Below are 18,176 nucleotides of genomic sequence, written 5' to 3' on the forward strand. Positions count from 1 at the left end.
TGTCTGTACAGCGCTGTGGAATATGTCAGTGTTATATAAGTGATGAGAATGTCTGTACAGAGCTGTGGAATATGTCAGTGATATATAAGTGATGAGAATGTCTGTACAGCGCTGTGGAATATGTCAGTGATATATAAGTGATGAGAATGTCTGTACAGCGCTGTGGAATATGTCAGTGATATATAAGTGATGAGAATGTCTGTACAGAGCTGTGGAATATGTCAGTGATATATAAGTGATGAGAATGTCTGTACAGCGCTGTGGAATATGTCAGTGATATATAAGTGATGAGAATGTCTGTACAGCGCTGTGGAATATGTCAGTGATATATAAGTGATGAGAATGTCTGTACAGCGCTGTGGAATATGTCAGTGTTATATAAGTGATGAGAATGTCTGTACAGCGCTGTGGAATATGTCAGTGATATATAAGGGATGAGAATGTCTGTACAGCGCTGTGGAATATGTCAGTGATATATAAGGGATGAGAATGTCTGTACAGCGCTGTGGAATATGTCAGTGATATATAAGTGATGAGAATGTCTGTACAGCGCTGTGGAATATGTCAGTGATATATCAGTGATGAGAATGTCTGTACAGCGCTGTGGAATATGTCAGTGATATATAAGTGATGGGAATGTCTGTACAGCGCTGTGGAATATGTCAGTGATATATAAGTGATGAGAATGTCTGTACAGAGCTGTGGAATATGTCAGTGATATATAAGTGATGAGAATGTCTGTACAGAGCTGTGGAATATGTCAGTGATATATAAGTGATGAGAATGTCTGTACAGAGCTGTGGAATATGTCAGTGATATATAAGTGATGAGAATGTCTGTACAGCGCTGTGGAATATGTCAGTGATATATAAGGGATGAGAATGTCTGTACAGCGCTGTGGAATATGTCAGTGATATATAAGTGATGAGAATGTCTGTACGGCGCTGTGGAATATGTCAGTGATATATAAGAGATGAGAATGTCTGTACAGCGCTGCAGAATTCGTAGGCTATATACAAGTAATACAATAAATGTGACTCCGTTGCGATGCCAATACCACCTATTTGGTCTGTAATGTGGCTGTTGCTAGAATACTTCAGCGTTATGTTTGATTTATGCATGCTGTATACTGACACTCTGCAGAGATCAAATACCTTGGGTATAATATGACGGATATACAGTATATACACTGCCTACATGAGGATTTAAATCTGTGCAATCTGCGGTATGAATTAGTACTGGAAGCTCGTATGGAGAAAAGCATTTAGGGTGTGCAGTTGTGTTACTGTATTATTATGTATTGTTCTCCATGCTGAGCAATGGCATTATCACGTCTGTCCGCACCCCCCCCCCCCCCCCCCCCCCCCCCAAGAATTGCAGATTTCTGGTTGTATTGACATATTTTCGGCTCCTCTGGTGCATTTGTACTATTTTATACTGTAAAATGTATACCGCCGGGTTAATTCTGATGACATTTGGATCCGTTCTTCTACCAAAAGTATGTGTTTTATAATCCAATTAAAAAACAACTTGTATATACTTACTGGTTGAACTGGTTCCTGAACAATTGGCTCATGTTAGTATGGTAATAATAATAGTGCAATCCCTGAAAATCCATGACACAACTTCTTTCCTGCTTCTACCTACCCTACATGTTCACCTTGTCAGGACAGGAGAAGTGGTACTGTGCAGTGTATATATATACACAGAATAAGAGCAGATACTGAGGATTACACCCAGTATACAGGACAGGAGAAGTGGTACTGTGCAGTGTATATATATATATACAGAATAAGATCAGATACTGAGGATTACACCCAGTATACAGGACAGGAGAAGTGGTACTGTGCAGTGTATATATATACAGAATAAGATCAGATACTGAGGATTACACCCAGTATACAGGACAGGAGAAGTGGTACTGTGCAGTGTATATATATATATACAGAATAAGATCAGATACTGAGGATTACACCCAGTATACAGGACAGGAGAAGTGGTACTGTGCAGTGTCTATATATACAGAATAAGAGCAGATACTGAGGATTACACCCAGTATACAGGACAGGAGAAGTGGTACTGTGCAGTGTATATATATATATACAGAATAAGATCAGATACTGAGGATTACACCCAGTATACAGGACAGGAGAAGTGGTACTGTGCAGTGTCTATATATACAGAATAAGAGCAGATACTGAGGAACTCTTTTTTAATTTTATACAAAAATACAAAAACGTTGCCATAAAATTTTCCAAACAAGGTATAAAGTATATACACTTACCCTACTGGCCCAGCTACATGCATACTATCTCATTCATACCTACTAAAAAAAAAAAAAAAAAAAAAAAAAAAAAAAAAAAAAAAAAAAAAAAAATGGAGAAAATGAAACTTAGCCTAACGTAAACATCCGATCCGGCTGAGCCCCGACTATATACAAATTTATACAAATTAATCAGAACAGAAACTAAATTACAACCTCTTACAATAAAAAATAATAAACATAAAATAATCATAACAGAAATATCAAAAAACTATAATAATTTTTTCTTTTTTTTTTTTTTTTATTTTTTTTTTTTTTTTTTTTTTTTTAATTTTAATAATTTTTTTTTTTTTTTTTTTTTTTTACACACATATATGAGAAAACAAACCTATACTAACCCTACCAATCTATCTATCCCATCACCTTCACCCAGGGCCAACCTCCGCCTCTTGTCCCTCCATGAGGCCAGCCCTTCCACCACCACCCACACCCAGCCCCTCGCCTCATGTCCTCCTATGTCCGCATAGTCCAGGGCTGGATGCAGGTCTCCCCACACAAAAATATGAACCCCCCCACCCCATCCCACCCAACCTAACTACACCCCACTTACCCTATCATACAATATATACATCTTATAACAACCATATCAATCTATACAAACCAATTTTATTAAAATCCACCCGAAGGCCCAAGTTCAGTCATTTGCAAACCTTTCTTCAAAAACTCATCTTAAATACAAAACAAAAACCTAATGTGAAAGCCTCAGCCCGACACCAGGAAAAGTGCTACTGAGGCTAAGGCACATCAAAGGTGAAGCCTCTCCAGAGGTAAGAGACCCCATCCGTACCCACCTTCTCGCACTCAAGAGAGCGAACCTTCGCCAGGTCACCTAGAATGTTCCTACACACCTCTTCCACAGGGAGGACTTTCTGCTGGGTTGAAACTAAACACCGTGCGTTCCATGTGAAGTACCTGATCACTATGCTAACTATAAAAGCTGTGCATGGGTCCCTTCTTCCCAAACCTTTGAATGCTCCATAAGCCCATTCCGCATAGGAGAGGTTGGCTAGCCTAGGCCAGCCAATGGATGCACCCACCCGTTTGTATACCTCTGTATTAAAGGGACACTGAAGCAGGAAGTGCTCCATACTTTCCAGTATGTCGCCACACTCCTCCCGGGGACAACCCCTTTCATCAGAGTTCCTGTACTTCAAGTTGTCCCTTACATACAGCTTCCCGTGAAAGCAGCGCCAAGCCAAGTCCCAAAACTTCAAGGGGATCCTTGCCGAATTTAACAACTGTAACCCCTTGTCTAGATCCCGGCTTGGGCAATCCTTAAGGGCCAGGGGCTTCCAGAAGTGGGTCAACAAGACCCTCTCGTCAAGGGATCTCCTTGACTGGGTCTTGATTTCCCTCACTCCCAAACCCCACTGGCGGATCACCTTCAGAATCGGGGTGACATAAGCCGGAAGATATCCGTGAGGTGTACGCAAATCCTTCACTTGCCCTCCTGTCTCCCACTCCTGGAAGAAAGGCCGAAACCAACCCCTGCAAGAGACTACCCACGGAGGAGCCCTCTCTTTCCAGAGGTTTGCCAGGTTGATCTTAACAAAGGTGTTCACAAGGAACACCACTGGGTTGACCATACCCAACCCCCCTAATCTCCTCGTACGGTATGTCACCTCTCTCTTGACTAGGTTCAGCCTATTCCCCCATAACAGTTGAAAGAACAGACTGTAAACCCGAGTCCAGAGAGGTTCTGGCAAGACACATACACTGGCCAAATAGATAAGCAAAGGGAGAAGGTAAGTCTTGATCAGGTTCACCCTTTCCCTGAGGGTCAAAGACCAACCCTTCCACTGGTCAACCTTCTGAGCGGCGATCGTGAGCCTGCTGTCCCAATTTTGGGTGGGATAATCCCCATGGCCGAATTGAACGCCTAGGACTTTGGCTGACGACTGGGGCTCTGGGAGGGTGTCCGGGAGACCGAAAGATGGATCACCCCCTCCCAGCCAGAGACTCTCACACTTATCCCGGTTAATCATGGACCCGGAGACTTCCGAGTAGCGTTCTACCTCCGACATCACGTATTCCGCCTCCCCTCCCGAGGACACGAAAACAGTGACGTCATCGGCATACGCCACCACCCTCAGAGTGGCTTCTGGCTCCTCCAGACTCATCCTGACTCCCGCTAACGGTCCCCGATCAATCCTCCTAATAAAAGGATCAATCGCAAACACGTATAAGAGCGGGCTCAATGGACAACCCTGGCGGACTCCAGACCCGACCTCAAAAGGGCTGCCAGACCAACCGTTCACCAGCGGGAAACTCTCTGCCCCTGCATACAAGATCTTTAGCCAATCGACAAACCCTCCCGGCAGGCCATATTTCAGAAGGACTGCCCAGAGGTACTCGTGGTTAACCCGATCAAAAGCCTTTGCCTGATCTAAAGCCAGCATGTACCCCTTCCAGCTACCCGCCCTACTCTGCTCCACTGCCTCTCGGACACCGAGCACAGCACTAAACGTGCTTCGGCCTGGAACTGAGCAATGTTGGGTCTCCGAAAGGAGCCGGGGCGCAAACTGCACCAACCGTTTAAACAGTATCTTGGCCAGGATCTTTCTGTCCGTATTGAGAAGCGCTATGGGACGCCAATTCTCAATACGGCTCGGATCTTTACCCTTTGATATAAGGATCAGAGCTGACCTCCTCATTGACTTCGGCAGAGCACCCGAGGAAAGGCACTCATTGAATACCTTAGTCAAGAGGGGAACCAAGGAGTCCTTAAAGGTCTTATAAAACTCGGATGTTAAGCCATCCGGGCCTGGCGACTTCTTTAGGGCAAGCCCTTCGATCGCCAGGCTGACTTCCTCTTCTCTGATTTCTTCTATCAAAACGCCAAGAGAGAGGTCTACTCTTGACTCAGGGATGGTTTCAGCCAGGAAAGCCGAAATCCTGTCCCGATTCAGATCCTTCTTCCTCAAGAGGCACGAGTAGAAGGACTTGACGATTTCCAAGATCCCTGATCTGGACCTATCCAGAGATCCCGTACCATCGACCAGTCCCGTCACCAACTTACTTTTCACTGACATCTTACAGTTTCTGTAAGGGTCGGGCGAGCGGTACTTCCCGAAATCCCTCTCAAAAACCAAAGATGTGTGCCTATCGTACTGGCACCTCTTAAGCAAAGATTTCACCCTGGAGATATCCTCTCGGCTACCTCCAGTCGAGACCAGTTGTTCGAGTTTCCTCCTCAGACCCTGATACAAGCGGTACCTGTCCAGGGACCTGAGGCTCGAGAGCTGGCGGAAGAATTTTGCCACCCGATCTTTGAATATCTCCCACCACTCAGACTTAGTGTCACAAAGATCCAGCAACTCTACCTGACTCTGAAGGAAGTCCTTAAAGGATTGTCTCACCTCTGCTTCCTCCAGGAGGGCCGAATTTAGCTTCCAATAGCCTCTTCCCATTTGGGGGGATTCTGCAACATTCAAAGAGAACATAATCATACAGTGATCTGAGAATTCCACCTCTACCACCTCTAAAGGTGAAAAGGTAGTCTCCTCCTTTAAATAAAACCTGTCTATTCTAGACCTAATCTGACTACCTCTATAATAAGTGAAACCACCGTGGCCTGGGGTGTGCCTAATGTGGACATCCACCAGGCGAGCCTCGCTAGCTATGCTATTCAGGGATACACTATCATAAGCCAGCCGGTTTCTGGTGCCTCCCCGGTCTTGGGACCTTGTGACTGTATTAAAGTCCCCGCCAAAGACCACCTGCCGACTCGTAAAAAGGAAAGGTTTGATCCCCATAAAGAGACGCTTCCGATCCCACCTGGTTTGGGGACCATAGATGTTTATCAGGCGAAGCTCTTGACCCTTCATGAGGACATCTAAAATCAAACACCTCCCCATTTCTAACTCAATCACTCGTCGGCTTTCTACTGGTGCGGTAAAAAGAACCGCCACTCCGCTATACGGCTCAGCCGCAAGAGACCAATATGATGGACCACACCTCCACTCCTTTTTTGCTTTATACACAGCCGCCAAATCTGGCAGCCTGGTCTCTTGCAAAAATAAAATGTCAGCTTCAACCCGGCTGAGAAAATCAAAGGCTGCAAACCTAGCCGCATCCGATTTAATACTGGCGACATTAATGGTCGCCAGCGTCAACGGAGTGAGTGCCGCCATACAGAGTGATTAAGTTAGACGGCCTTCTTCCTTCCCTTCCCCTTCTTGTTCTTCTTCTTACCCCTCTTGGGGCTACCCCCTAAGGTGGCACGATCTCTTTTGAGAGAGACAGTGGTGTCCATCTCATTAGTCACCACCGCCTCCCCCTTCGCACCACCCTTGTCATTCCCATTCCCAGTGTCTGGACCCGCCCCACCTCCCGAGGACCTTGCATCCTCACCGGAGGGAGGCGCGGGCCCTTCCAGAGGCTCCTTCTCTTGCCCCTCCGGCCCCCCACCTTGAACCTCCTCCCCGGAAGAAGAGGAGGCGGAGATCTCATCCAAGGTGAGGTACCGGTTGGAAAGATCCAGGGGAAGAGAGTCAGGATTAGAGAGGTCCAGGGGGGAGCTGGCTTTGCCTTCCACAGGCACTCTAGTCGGGCTAGATCTTTTTTTGGTCAGACGTTTCCTTCTTATTCTTTTAGACTCTGTCTCACTCCCCTCTGTTGCACTCTCGTAGCAAGAGGACAGAGTCACCTCGGAACGGCCTAGTCTCCTGAGTTCCTCATTCCCCTCGATATCCCCCAGGGTCTCAGCTCTAGGAGAGGCATTCTCCTGGGAGGGCTCAGGCATCACCCCAGGACGGGGTTCCACCTGCCCCCTCTCCATTTGACGCCTCTCCCTCCGTCTCTGCTGGGACGGGCCGTCTTTTCTCTTCATCGACCCCACTGCCCTGTCGCCTTCGCCAGCACTCGCCTCGGCGGTGGGGGCCTCCCGGCTCGCCTCCGCGCGTGCACGAGCCACGTTGGCGACAGAGCGAGGGCAACGACTGAACGGGTGCCCTAGCTCACCACACAGGTTGCATCTAATCTGCCCACAAGATGCAGCTAGATGGCCTTCACCCCCGCACAACGCGCACCTCTGCACTTGGCAGCTGGCGCTGAAGTGCGAAGGGCTGCCGCACTTGTAACACAGCTTAGGCTGCCCCCTGTAGAACACCATGATCCTATCCCGACCAAGGAAAGCAGATGATGGTATGTGGGAAACCGACCCCCCTGAATGTTTCAACTTAATCTGAAACGTCCAGGCACCCGACCAGATGCCAAACTCATCCAGGTTCTTGCTAGGAAGACCCTGGACGTCCCCGTACCTGCTCAACCAGGTCAAGATGTCAACACAAGAAAGTGACTCGTTACGGGTGAGAACGGTCACCTTCTTGACCTCATTCTGGCGGGTTATCGCTTGCACAAAAAACCCCTGCCAGTCCGGCTGGTCTTTTGCCAGTTCATACCCAGACCAGAAAAGTTCAAGACCCTCTGGCCGGGCAAAACTGACATCAAACTCCCGGGTGCCATACGGATGTATCAGGGCAAAGATGTCACATGCCCTGATGCCCATCCGAAAGAGAAGCTCTGCCACCCTCTTTCTGGTAGGGCACGCTTCATTGCCTCTCCACTTCAGACAGACAACATTCCGCCTGGTTGACCCGGGGCCGGTTGTGGGTGAGGACCAGGTGGTCTCGCCCCCGCCTTGCTCTCGGAAGGCACGCAGGCCATGCCTGTCTATCCAGAAGGATAGATCCACCTGCTGCCCCCCTACTGTAATGGAATTCTCCCCTCTCCTAAGAGCCTCTAGAAGTTGCCGCTGCAAGTTACCGTCACCAGACATTGGTAATGGGGAGGACAATGGGGACCGCCCCTCCCCCCCTGCGCCGGCAACCACACCAGCATAACTTCTGCCAGGCGTAACCGACGCAGGAGGGGCAGCCGGACCGGGCCCACCCCCATCCCCCCCAGACCTATCTACAGCAGGTGCCACTCCAGACCCCTCTGAAGGGGCTACATGAGGCGCACCGGCCACTTGTACAGTGGGCGGCCGACCTCCAACATTCACCCCTCCATCAGGGCCCGGGGCAACACCACTAACAAAAACTGTATTTACACTACTACAAGTGACCCCTTCTTCAGTGGCCACTACCACACTCTCCCCTCCCCCCACACACACTGCTGGGCCAGAGGGGACCGAGGTCACATTTGTTTTGTCCAGCATCTCCTTGCTGGACACATCTTTAACAGTCTTTCCTGATTTTTCAGTCTTTCCTGATTTTTCGGGCCGGCGGGCTGTAGAACCACTGGTCCCAGCCACGCCGGCCTTATCCACTTGACGGACAGTGCAGGAGGGAGGGGCGGTGCGCACCACACTCGCATCAGGACCGCCCCCTCCCTCTCTGCCTACACACACACTGCTCTGAGCTCTTTTCTGGACATCCGAAGCCCCACCCCCTCCACCCCTGACCACTCCCACTGCGCCTCCACTCCCTGCCGCCACGACAATACCAGCGGAAGGGACTGAAGCGGAGCAGACCGGGGCAGAGGAGACTGGAATCCCGGCAAGGACTTGGGCATACAAACTCGGAGGGGCGGAGGCAGCCACCTCGCACCCTCCCCCTGCAACTCCGGATCGGGACACCGCTGTACCCGCGGTCCCACCCCCTCCACCCACAGCTGTCCCCACCACCCCCGCCCCCCCGTCCCCCACCGCCATGCCAAAACCGGCAGGGGGGGCTGCAGGGCGCACGGGAGCGGCGAAGCAGACCGGGGCAGAGGAGGCAGACCCCAGAATAGGGATCCCGGCAACGACCTCTGCAAGGGGGGCAGTGGCAGCCACACCGCCCCGCCGCACCTCCACCTGGCACTTGTCCAGTGCCCCAGCAGAGGCGGGCGGAGCCATCCGACCACCAGCCATGTCCCCCCCTCGCCGCCCGCCCCGGGAGCCTTCCTGTCTGGCCCCTCCAGCTTTTCCTCACCGCCCCTGTTACCGCAAACAGGGACGGCGTCCTGCGCCATCTTTGCCACATCTGTCTCCCCACTCCTACGCACCGATCCCACAGCAGAGACCGGGCCAGGGAGGATGGTGGGGTTCGTGCCCTGAGCTGGCTTTTCAGCTGGCCCAGGGCACGCAGGGTGGGTCACATAGACATACCTCACCTCTGGCTTTAATGTCTTTAATGTCTTTGTCTTTCTCTTCTTTCCCATCGGCTCATCTTCAGGTAATTCATCACCAAAACAAATGTCCTCACGAATTTTGGGGGACTCCAGGTGGCGTATCTCGGCCATAAGCTGCCCCCCAACTCCGCTGTTCTCACTGTACCCGCCTTCTTCGTCAGAGCTAGTGGGGGGCAGGCATACCTGCTCTGCGGTGATGCCAGTTTCCGCAGGCTGCCCCCCCATGTCCGACTCTTCCTCCTCACTAGAGGAGTCATCTTCCTGCTGCTTTTGGCTTCCAGCCATTTCATTGAACCTTTCATCGTTCATGAGTTTTTCCTTGAAGGGACCACTGTTATCCAGAATGGCCCCCATTCTTTCCTGCAGCTCTTTAATAACTTCTTTTAAGATTTTTATTTTTCTTGATATTTCTGGCCTGTTTTTTCTTTCCGCTTTGTCCACCTTCCCCCTCTCAAGCTTCAGGTTCTCCCTCACCTTCTTGAGGGTCCTATTCGCTTCCTCGTACTCCCGGAGATAGGCTGTGATCCGGGAGCTGTAAACGGCGATTAGTTCCCGGGGCTTCATGTTGCCCCAGTCAGCCTGAACCGGAACCGTCCCATCCCCAGGAGCACTCCGCGTACCTCTTGGAGGGCTACTGTCCGCCCTCCTGGAACTGCCGGCGATGGACACGGCTTCACCTCCGGGGGCTGCAGGGGCCGCTGCACCACGACTCCTGCTGGATCTTCTGACCCCCGAGGCGGGAGATGGAACTGAGGCCGGTAGCTCACCTCCCCTACCTCCCGCCGGCCTACCCCGGGAAGTAGGATCCTGGGTCTTCAGTCGCTTCATTGCCCAGGACCCCACCACCTCCCTGGGGAGAGAGGCAGGGCCTGGGCTGGGATAGATGGAAAAATCCCTGGAAGCGGCTGGACAATCAGCAGGAGCTCCTCCAAACACGACCACACCCGTCCACTGACTCCTGCACACACGACCACACCCGTCCACTGGCTCCTGCACACTGATGATTACACCCAGTATACAGGACAGGAGAAGTGGTACTGTGCAGTGTATATATACAGAATAAGAGCAGATACTGAGGATTACACCCAGTATACAGGACAGGAGAAGTGGTACTGTGCAGTGTATATATACAGAATAAGAGCAGATACTGAGGATTACACCCAGTATACAGGACAGGAGAAGTGGTACTGTGCAGTGTATATATATATATATATATACAGAATAAGAGCAGATACTGAGGATTACACCCAGTGTACAGGACAGGAGAAGTGGTACTGTGCAGTGTATATATATACAGAATAAGAGCAGATACTGAGGATTACACCCAGTATACAGGACAGGAGAAGTGGTACTGTGCAGTGTATATATATACAGAATAAGAGCAGATACTGAGGATTACACCCAGTATACAGGACAGGAGAAGTGGTACTGTGCAGTGTATATATACAGAATAAGAGCAGATACTGAGGATTACACCCAGTATACAGGACAGGAGAAGTGGTACTGTGCAGTGTATATATACAGAATAAGAGCAGATACTGAGGATTACACCCAGTATACAGGACAGGAGAAGTGGTACTGTGCAGTGTATATATATATATATATATATATATATATATATACACACAGAATAAGAGCAGATACTGAGGATTACACCCAGTATACAGGACAGGAGAAGTGGTACTGTGCAGTGTATATATATATACAGAATAAGAGCAGATACTGAGGATTACACCCAGTATACAGGACAGGAGAAGTGGTACTGTGCAGTGTATATATACAGAATAAGAGCAGATACTGAGGATTACACCCAGTATACAGGACAGGAGAAGTGGTACTGTGCAGTGTATATATACAGAATAAGAGCAGATACTGAGGATTACACCCAGTATACAGGACAGGAGAAGTGGTACTGTGCAGAGTGTATATACACAGAATAAGAGCAGATACTGAGGATTACACCCAGTATACAGGACAGGAGAAGTGGTACTGTGCAGTGTATATATATACAGAATAAGAGCAGATACTGAGGATTACACCCAGTATACAGGACAGGAGAAGTGGTACTGTGCAGTGTATATATACAGAATAAGAGCAGATACTGAGGATTACACCCAGTATACAGGACAGGAGAAGTGGTACTGTGCAGTGTATATATACAGAATAAGAGCAGATACTGAGGATTACACCCAGTATACAGGACAGGAGAAGTGGTACTGTGCAGTGTATATATACAGAATAAGAGCAGATACTGAGAATTACACCCAGTATACAGGACAGGAGAAGTGGTACTGTGCAGTGTATATATACAGAATAAGAGCAGATACTGAGGATTACACCCAGTATACAGGACAGGAGAAGTGGTGCTGTGCAGTGTATATATATACAGAATAAGAGCAGATACTGAGGATTACACCCAGTATACAGGACAGGAGAAGTGGTACTGTGCAGTGTATATATACAGAATAAGAGCAGATACTGAGGATTACACCCAGTGTACAGGACAGGAGAAGTGGTACTGTGCAGTGTATATATATATATACAGAATAAGAGCAGATACTGAGGATTACACCCAGTATACAGGACAGGAGAAGTGGTACTGTGCAGTGTGTATATACAGAATAAGAGCAGATACTGAGGAACTCTTTTTTAATTTTATACAAAAATACAAAAACGTTGCCATAAAATTTTCCAAACAAGGTATAAAGTATATACACTTACCCTACTGGCCCAGCTACATGCATACTATCTCATTCATACCTACTAAAAAAAAAAAAAATGGAGAAAATGAAACTTAGCCTAACGTAAACATCCGATCCGGCTGAGCCCCGACTATATACAAATTTATACAAATTAATCAGAACAGAAACTAAATTACAACTTCTTACAATAAAAAATAATAAACATAAAATAATCATAACAGAAATATCAAATAACTCTAATAATTTTTTTTTTTTTTATTATTTTTATTATTATTATTTTTTATTTTATTTTTTTATTTAACACACATATATGAGAAAACAAACCTATACTAACCCTACCAATCTATCTATCCCATCACCTTCACCCAGGGCCAACCTCCGCCTCTTGTCCCTCCATGAGGCCAGCCCTTCCACCACCACCCACACCCAGCCCCTCGCCTCATGTCCTCCTATGTCCGCATAGTCCAGGGCTGGATGCAGGTCTCCCCACACAAAAATATGAACCCCCCCCACCCCATCCCACCCAACCTAACTACACCCCACTTACCCTATCATACAATATATACATCTTATAACAACCATATCAATCTATACAAACCAATATTAAAATCCACCCGAAGGCCCAAGTTCAGTCATTTGCAAACCTTTCTTCAAAAACTCATCTTAAATACAAAACAAAAACCTAATGTGAAAGCCTCAGCCCAACACCAGGAAAAGTGCTACTGAGGCTAAGGCACATCAAAGGTGAAGCCTCTCCAGAGGTAAGAGACCCCATCCGTACCCACCTTCTCGCACTCAAGAGAGCGAACCTTCGCCAGGTCACCTAGAATGTTCCTACACACCTCTTCCACAGGGAGGACTTTCTGCTGGGTTGAAACTAAACACCGTGCGTTCCATGTGAAGTACCTGATCACTATGCTAACTATAAAAGCTGTGCATGGGTCCCTTCTTCCCAAACCTTTGAATGCTCCATAAGCCCATTCCGCATAGGAGAGGTTGGCTAGCCTAGGCCAGCCAATGGATGCACCCACCCGTTTGTATACCTCTGTATTAAAGGGACACTGAAGCAGGAAGTGCTCCATACTTTCCAGTATGTCGCCACACTCCTCCCGGGGACAACCCCTTTCATCAGAGTTCCTGTACTTCAAGTTGTCCCTTACATACAGCTTCCCGTGAAAGCAGCGCCAAGCCAAGTCCCAAAACTTCAAGGGGATCCTTGCCGAATTTAACAACTGTAACCCCTTGTCTAGATCCCGGCTTGGGCAATCCTTAAGGGCCAGGGGCTTCCAGAAGTGGGTCAACAAGACCCTCTCGTCAAGGGATCTCCTTGACTGGGTCTTGATTTCCCTCACTCCCAAACCCCACTGGCGGATCACCTTCAGAATCGGGGTGACATAAGCCGGAAGATATCCGTGAGGTGTACGCAAATCCTTCACTTGCCCTCCTGTCTCCCACTCCTGGAAGAAAGGCCGAAACCAACCCCTGCAAGAGACTACCCACGGAGGAGCCCTCTCTTTCCAGAGGTTTGCCAGGTTGATCTTAACAAAGGTGTTCACAAGGAACACCACTGGGTTGACCATACCCAACCCCCCTAATCTCCTCGTACGGTATGTCACCTCTCTCTTGACTAGGTTCAGCCTATTCCCCCATAACAGTTGAAAGAACAGACTGTAAACCCGAGTCCAGAGAGGTTCTGGCAAGACACATACACTGGCCAAATAGATAAGCAAAGGGAGAAGGTAAGTCTTGATCAGGTTCACCCTTTCCCTGAGGGTCAAAGACCAACCCTTCCACTGGTCAACCTTCTGAGCGGCGATCGTGAGCCTGCTGTCCCAATTTTGGGTGGGATAATCCCCATGGCCGAATTGAACGCCTAGGACTTTGGCTGACGACTGGGGCTCTGGGAGGGTGTCCGGGAGACCGAAAGATGGATCACCCCCTCCCAGCCAGAGACTCTCACACTTATCCCGGTTAATCATGGACCCGGAGACTTCCGAGTAGCGTTCTACCTCCGACATCACGTATTCCGCCTCCCCTCCCGAGGACACGAAAACAGTGACGTCATCGGCATACGCCACCACCCTCAGAGTGGCTTCTGGCTCCTCCAGACTCATCCTGACTCCCGCTAACGGTCCCCGATCAATCCTCCTAATAAAAGGATCAATCGCAAACACGTATAAGAGCGGGCTCAATGGACAACCCTGGCGGACTCCAGACCCGACCTCAAAAGGGCTGCCAGACCAACCGTTCACCAGCGGGAAACTCTCTGCCCCTGCATACAAGATCTTTAGCCAATCGACAAACCCTCCCGGCAGGCCATATTTCAGAAGGACTGCCCAGAGGTACTCGTGGTTAACCCGATCAAAAGCCTTTGCCTGATCTAAAGCCAGCATGTACCCCTTCCAGTTACCCGCCCTACTCTGCTCCACTGCCTCTCGGACACCGAGCACAGCACTAAACGTGCTTCGGCCTGGAACTGAGCAATGTTGGGTCTCCGAAAGGAGCCGGGGCGCAAACTGCACCAACCGTTTAAACAGTATCTTGGCCAGGATCTTTCTGTCCGTATTGAGAAGCGCTATGGGACGCCAATTCTCAATACGGCTCGGATCTTTACCCTTTGATATAAGGATCAGAGCTGACCTCCTCATTGACTTCGGCAGAGCACCCGAGGAAAGGCACTCATTGAATACCTTAGTCAAGAGGGGAACCAAGGAGTCCTTAAAGGTCTTATAAAACTCGGATGTTAAGCCATCCGGGCCTGGCGACTTCTTTAGGGCAAGCCCTTCGATCGCCAGGCTGACTTCCTCTTCTCTGATTTCTTCTATCAAAACGCCAAGAGAGAGGTCTACTCTTGACTCAGGGATGGTTTCAGCCAGGAAAGCCGAAATCCTGTCCCGATTCAGATCCTTCTTCCTCAAGAGGCACGAGTAGAAGGACTTGACGATTTCCAAGATCCCTGATCTGGACCTATCCAGAGATCCCGTACCATCGACCAGTCCCGTCACCAACTTACTTTTCACTGACATCTTACAGTTTCTGTAAGGGTCGGGCGAGCGGTACTTCCCGAAATCCCTCTCAAAAACCAAAGATGTGTGCCTATCGTACTGGCACCTCTTAAGCAAAGATTTCACCCTGGAGATATCCTCTCGGCTACCTCCAGTCGAGACCAGTTGTTCGAGTTTCCTCCTCAGACCCTGATACAAGCGGTACCTGTCCAGGGACCTGAGGCTCGAGAGCTGGCGGAAGAATTTTGCCACCCGATCTTTGAATATCTCCCACCACTCAGACTTAGTGTCACAAAGATCCAGCAACTCTACCTGACTCTGAAGGAAGTCCTTAAAGGATTGTCTCACCTCTGCTTCCTCCAGGAGGGCCGAATTTAGCTTCCAATAGCCTCTTCCCATTTGGGGGGATTCTGCAACATTCAAAGAGAACATAATTAGACAGTGATCAGAGAATTCCACCTCTACCACCTCTAAAGGTGAAAAGGTAGTCTCCTCCTTTAAATAAAACCTGTCTATTCTAGACCTAATCTGACTACCTCTATAATAAGTGAAACCACCGTGGCCTGGGGTGTGCCTAATGTGGACATCCACCAGGCGAGCCTCGCTAGCTATGCTATTCAGGGATACACTATCATAAGCCAGCCGGTTTCTGGCGCCTCCCCGGTCTTGGGACCTTGTGACTGTATTAAAGTCCCCGCCAAAGACCACCTGCCGACTCGTAAAAAGGAAAGGTTTGATCCCCATAAAGAGACGCTTCCGATCCCACCTGGTTTGGGGACCATAGATGTTTATCAGGCGAAGCTCTTGACCCTTCATGAGGACATCTAAAATCAAACACCTCCCCATTTCTAACTCAATCACTCGTCGGCTTTCTACTGGTGCGGTAAAAAGAACCGCCACTCCGCTATACGGCTCAGCCGCAAGAGACCAATATGATGGACCACACCTCCACTCCTTTTTTGCTTTATACACAGCCGCCAAATCTGGCAGCCTGGTCTCTTGCAAAAATAAAATGTCAGCTTCAACCCGGCTGAGAAAATCAAAGGCTGCAAACCTAGCCGCATCCGATTTAATACTGGCGACATTAATGGTCGCCAGCGTCAACGGAGTGAGTGCCGCCATACAGAGTGATTAAGTTAGACGGCCTTCTTCCTTCCCTTCCCCTTCTTGTTCTTCTTCTTACCCCTCTTGGGGCTACCCCCTAAGGTGGCACGATCTCTTTTGAGAGAGACAGTGGTGTCCATCTCATTAGTCACCACCGCCTCCCCCTTCGCACCACCCTTGTCATTCCCATTCCCAGTGTCTGGACCCGCCCCACCTCCCGAGGACCTTGCATCCTCACCGGAGGGAGGCGCGGGCCCTTCCAGAGGCTCCTTCTCTTGCCCCTCCGGCCCCCCACCTTGAACCTCCTCCCCGGAAGAAGAGGAGGCGGAGATCTCATCCAAGGTGAGGTACCGGTTGGAAAGATCCAGGGGAAGAGAGTCAGGATTAGAGAGGTCCAGGGGGGAGCTGGCTTTGCCTTCCACAGGCACTCTAGTCGGGCTAGATCTTTTTTTGGTCAGACGTTTCCTTCTTATTCTTTTAGACTCTGTCTCACTCCCCTCTGTTGCACTCTCGTAGCAAGAGGACAGAGTCACCTCGGAACGGTCTAGTCTCCTGAGTTCCTCATTCCCCTCGATATCCCCCAGGGTCTCAGCTCTAGGAGAGGCATTCTCTTGGGAGGGCCCAGGCATCACCCCAGGACGGGGTTCCACCTGCCCCCTCTCCATCTGACGCCTCTCCCTCCGTCTCTGCTGGGACGGGCCGTCTTTTCTCTTCATCGACCCCACTGCCCTGTCGCCTTCGCCAGCACTCGCCTCGGCGGTGGGGGCCTCCCGGCTCGCCTCCGCGCGTGCACGAGCCACGTTGGCGACAGAGCGAGGGCAACGACTGAACGGGTGCCCTAGCTCACCACACAGGTTGCATCTAATCTGCCCACAAGATGCAGCTAGATGGCCTTCACCCCCGCACAACGCGCACCTCTGCACTTGGCAGCTGGCGCTGAAGTGCGAAGGGCTGCCGCACTTGTAACACAGCTTAGGCTGCCCCCTGTAGAACACCATGATCCTATCCCGACCAAGGAAAGCAGATGATGGTATGTGGGAAACCGACCCCCCTGAATGTTTCAACTTAATCTGAAACGTCCAGGCACCCGACCAGATGCCAAACTCATCCAGGTTCTTGCTAGGAAGACCCTGGACGTCCCCGTACCTGCTCAACCAGGTCAAGATGTCAACACAAGAAAGTGACTCGTTACGGGTGAGAACGGTCACCTTCTTGACCTCATTCTGGCGGGTTATCGCTTGCACAAAAAACCCCTGCCAGTCCGGCTGGTCTTTTGCCAGTTCATACCCAGACCAGAAAAGTTCAAGACCCTCTGGCCGGGCAAAACTGACATCAAACTCCCGGTTGCCATACGGATGTATCAGGGCAAAGATGTCACATGCCCTGATGCCCATCCGAAAGAGAAGCTCTGCCACCCTCTTCCTGGTAGGGCACGCTTCATTGCCTCTCCACTTCAGACAGACAACATTCCGCCTGGTTGACCCGGGGCCGGTTGTGGGTGAGGACCAGGTGGTCTCGCCCCCGCCTTGCTCTCGGAAGGCACGCAGGCCATGCCTGTCTATCCAGAAGGATAGATCCACCTGCTGCCCCCCTACTGTAATGGAATTCTCCCCTCTCCTAAGAGCCTCTAGAAGTTGCCGCTGCAAGTTACCGTCACCAGACATTGGTAATGGGGAGGACAATGGTGACCGCCCCTCCCCCCCTGCACCGGCAACCACACCAGCATAACTTCTGCCAGGCGTAACCGACGCAGGAGGGGCAGCCGGACCGGGCCCACCTCCACCCCCCCCAGACCTATCTACAGCAGGTGCCACTCCAGACCCCTCTGAAGGGGCTACATGAGGCGCACCGGCCACTTGTACAGTGGGCGGCCGACCTCCAACATTCACCCCTCCATCAGGGCCCGGGGCAACACCACTAACAAAA

The sequence above is a fragment of the Bufo bufo genome, chromosome 2 (genome assembly GCF_905171765.1).
Source record: "Bufo bufo chromosome 2, aBufBuf1.1, whole genome shotgun sequence".
Lineage (NCBI taxonomy): Eukaryota > Metazoa > Chordata > Amphibia > Anura > Bufonidae > Bufo > Bufo bufo.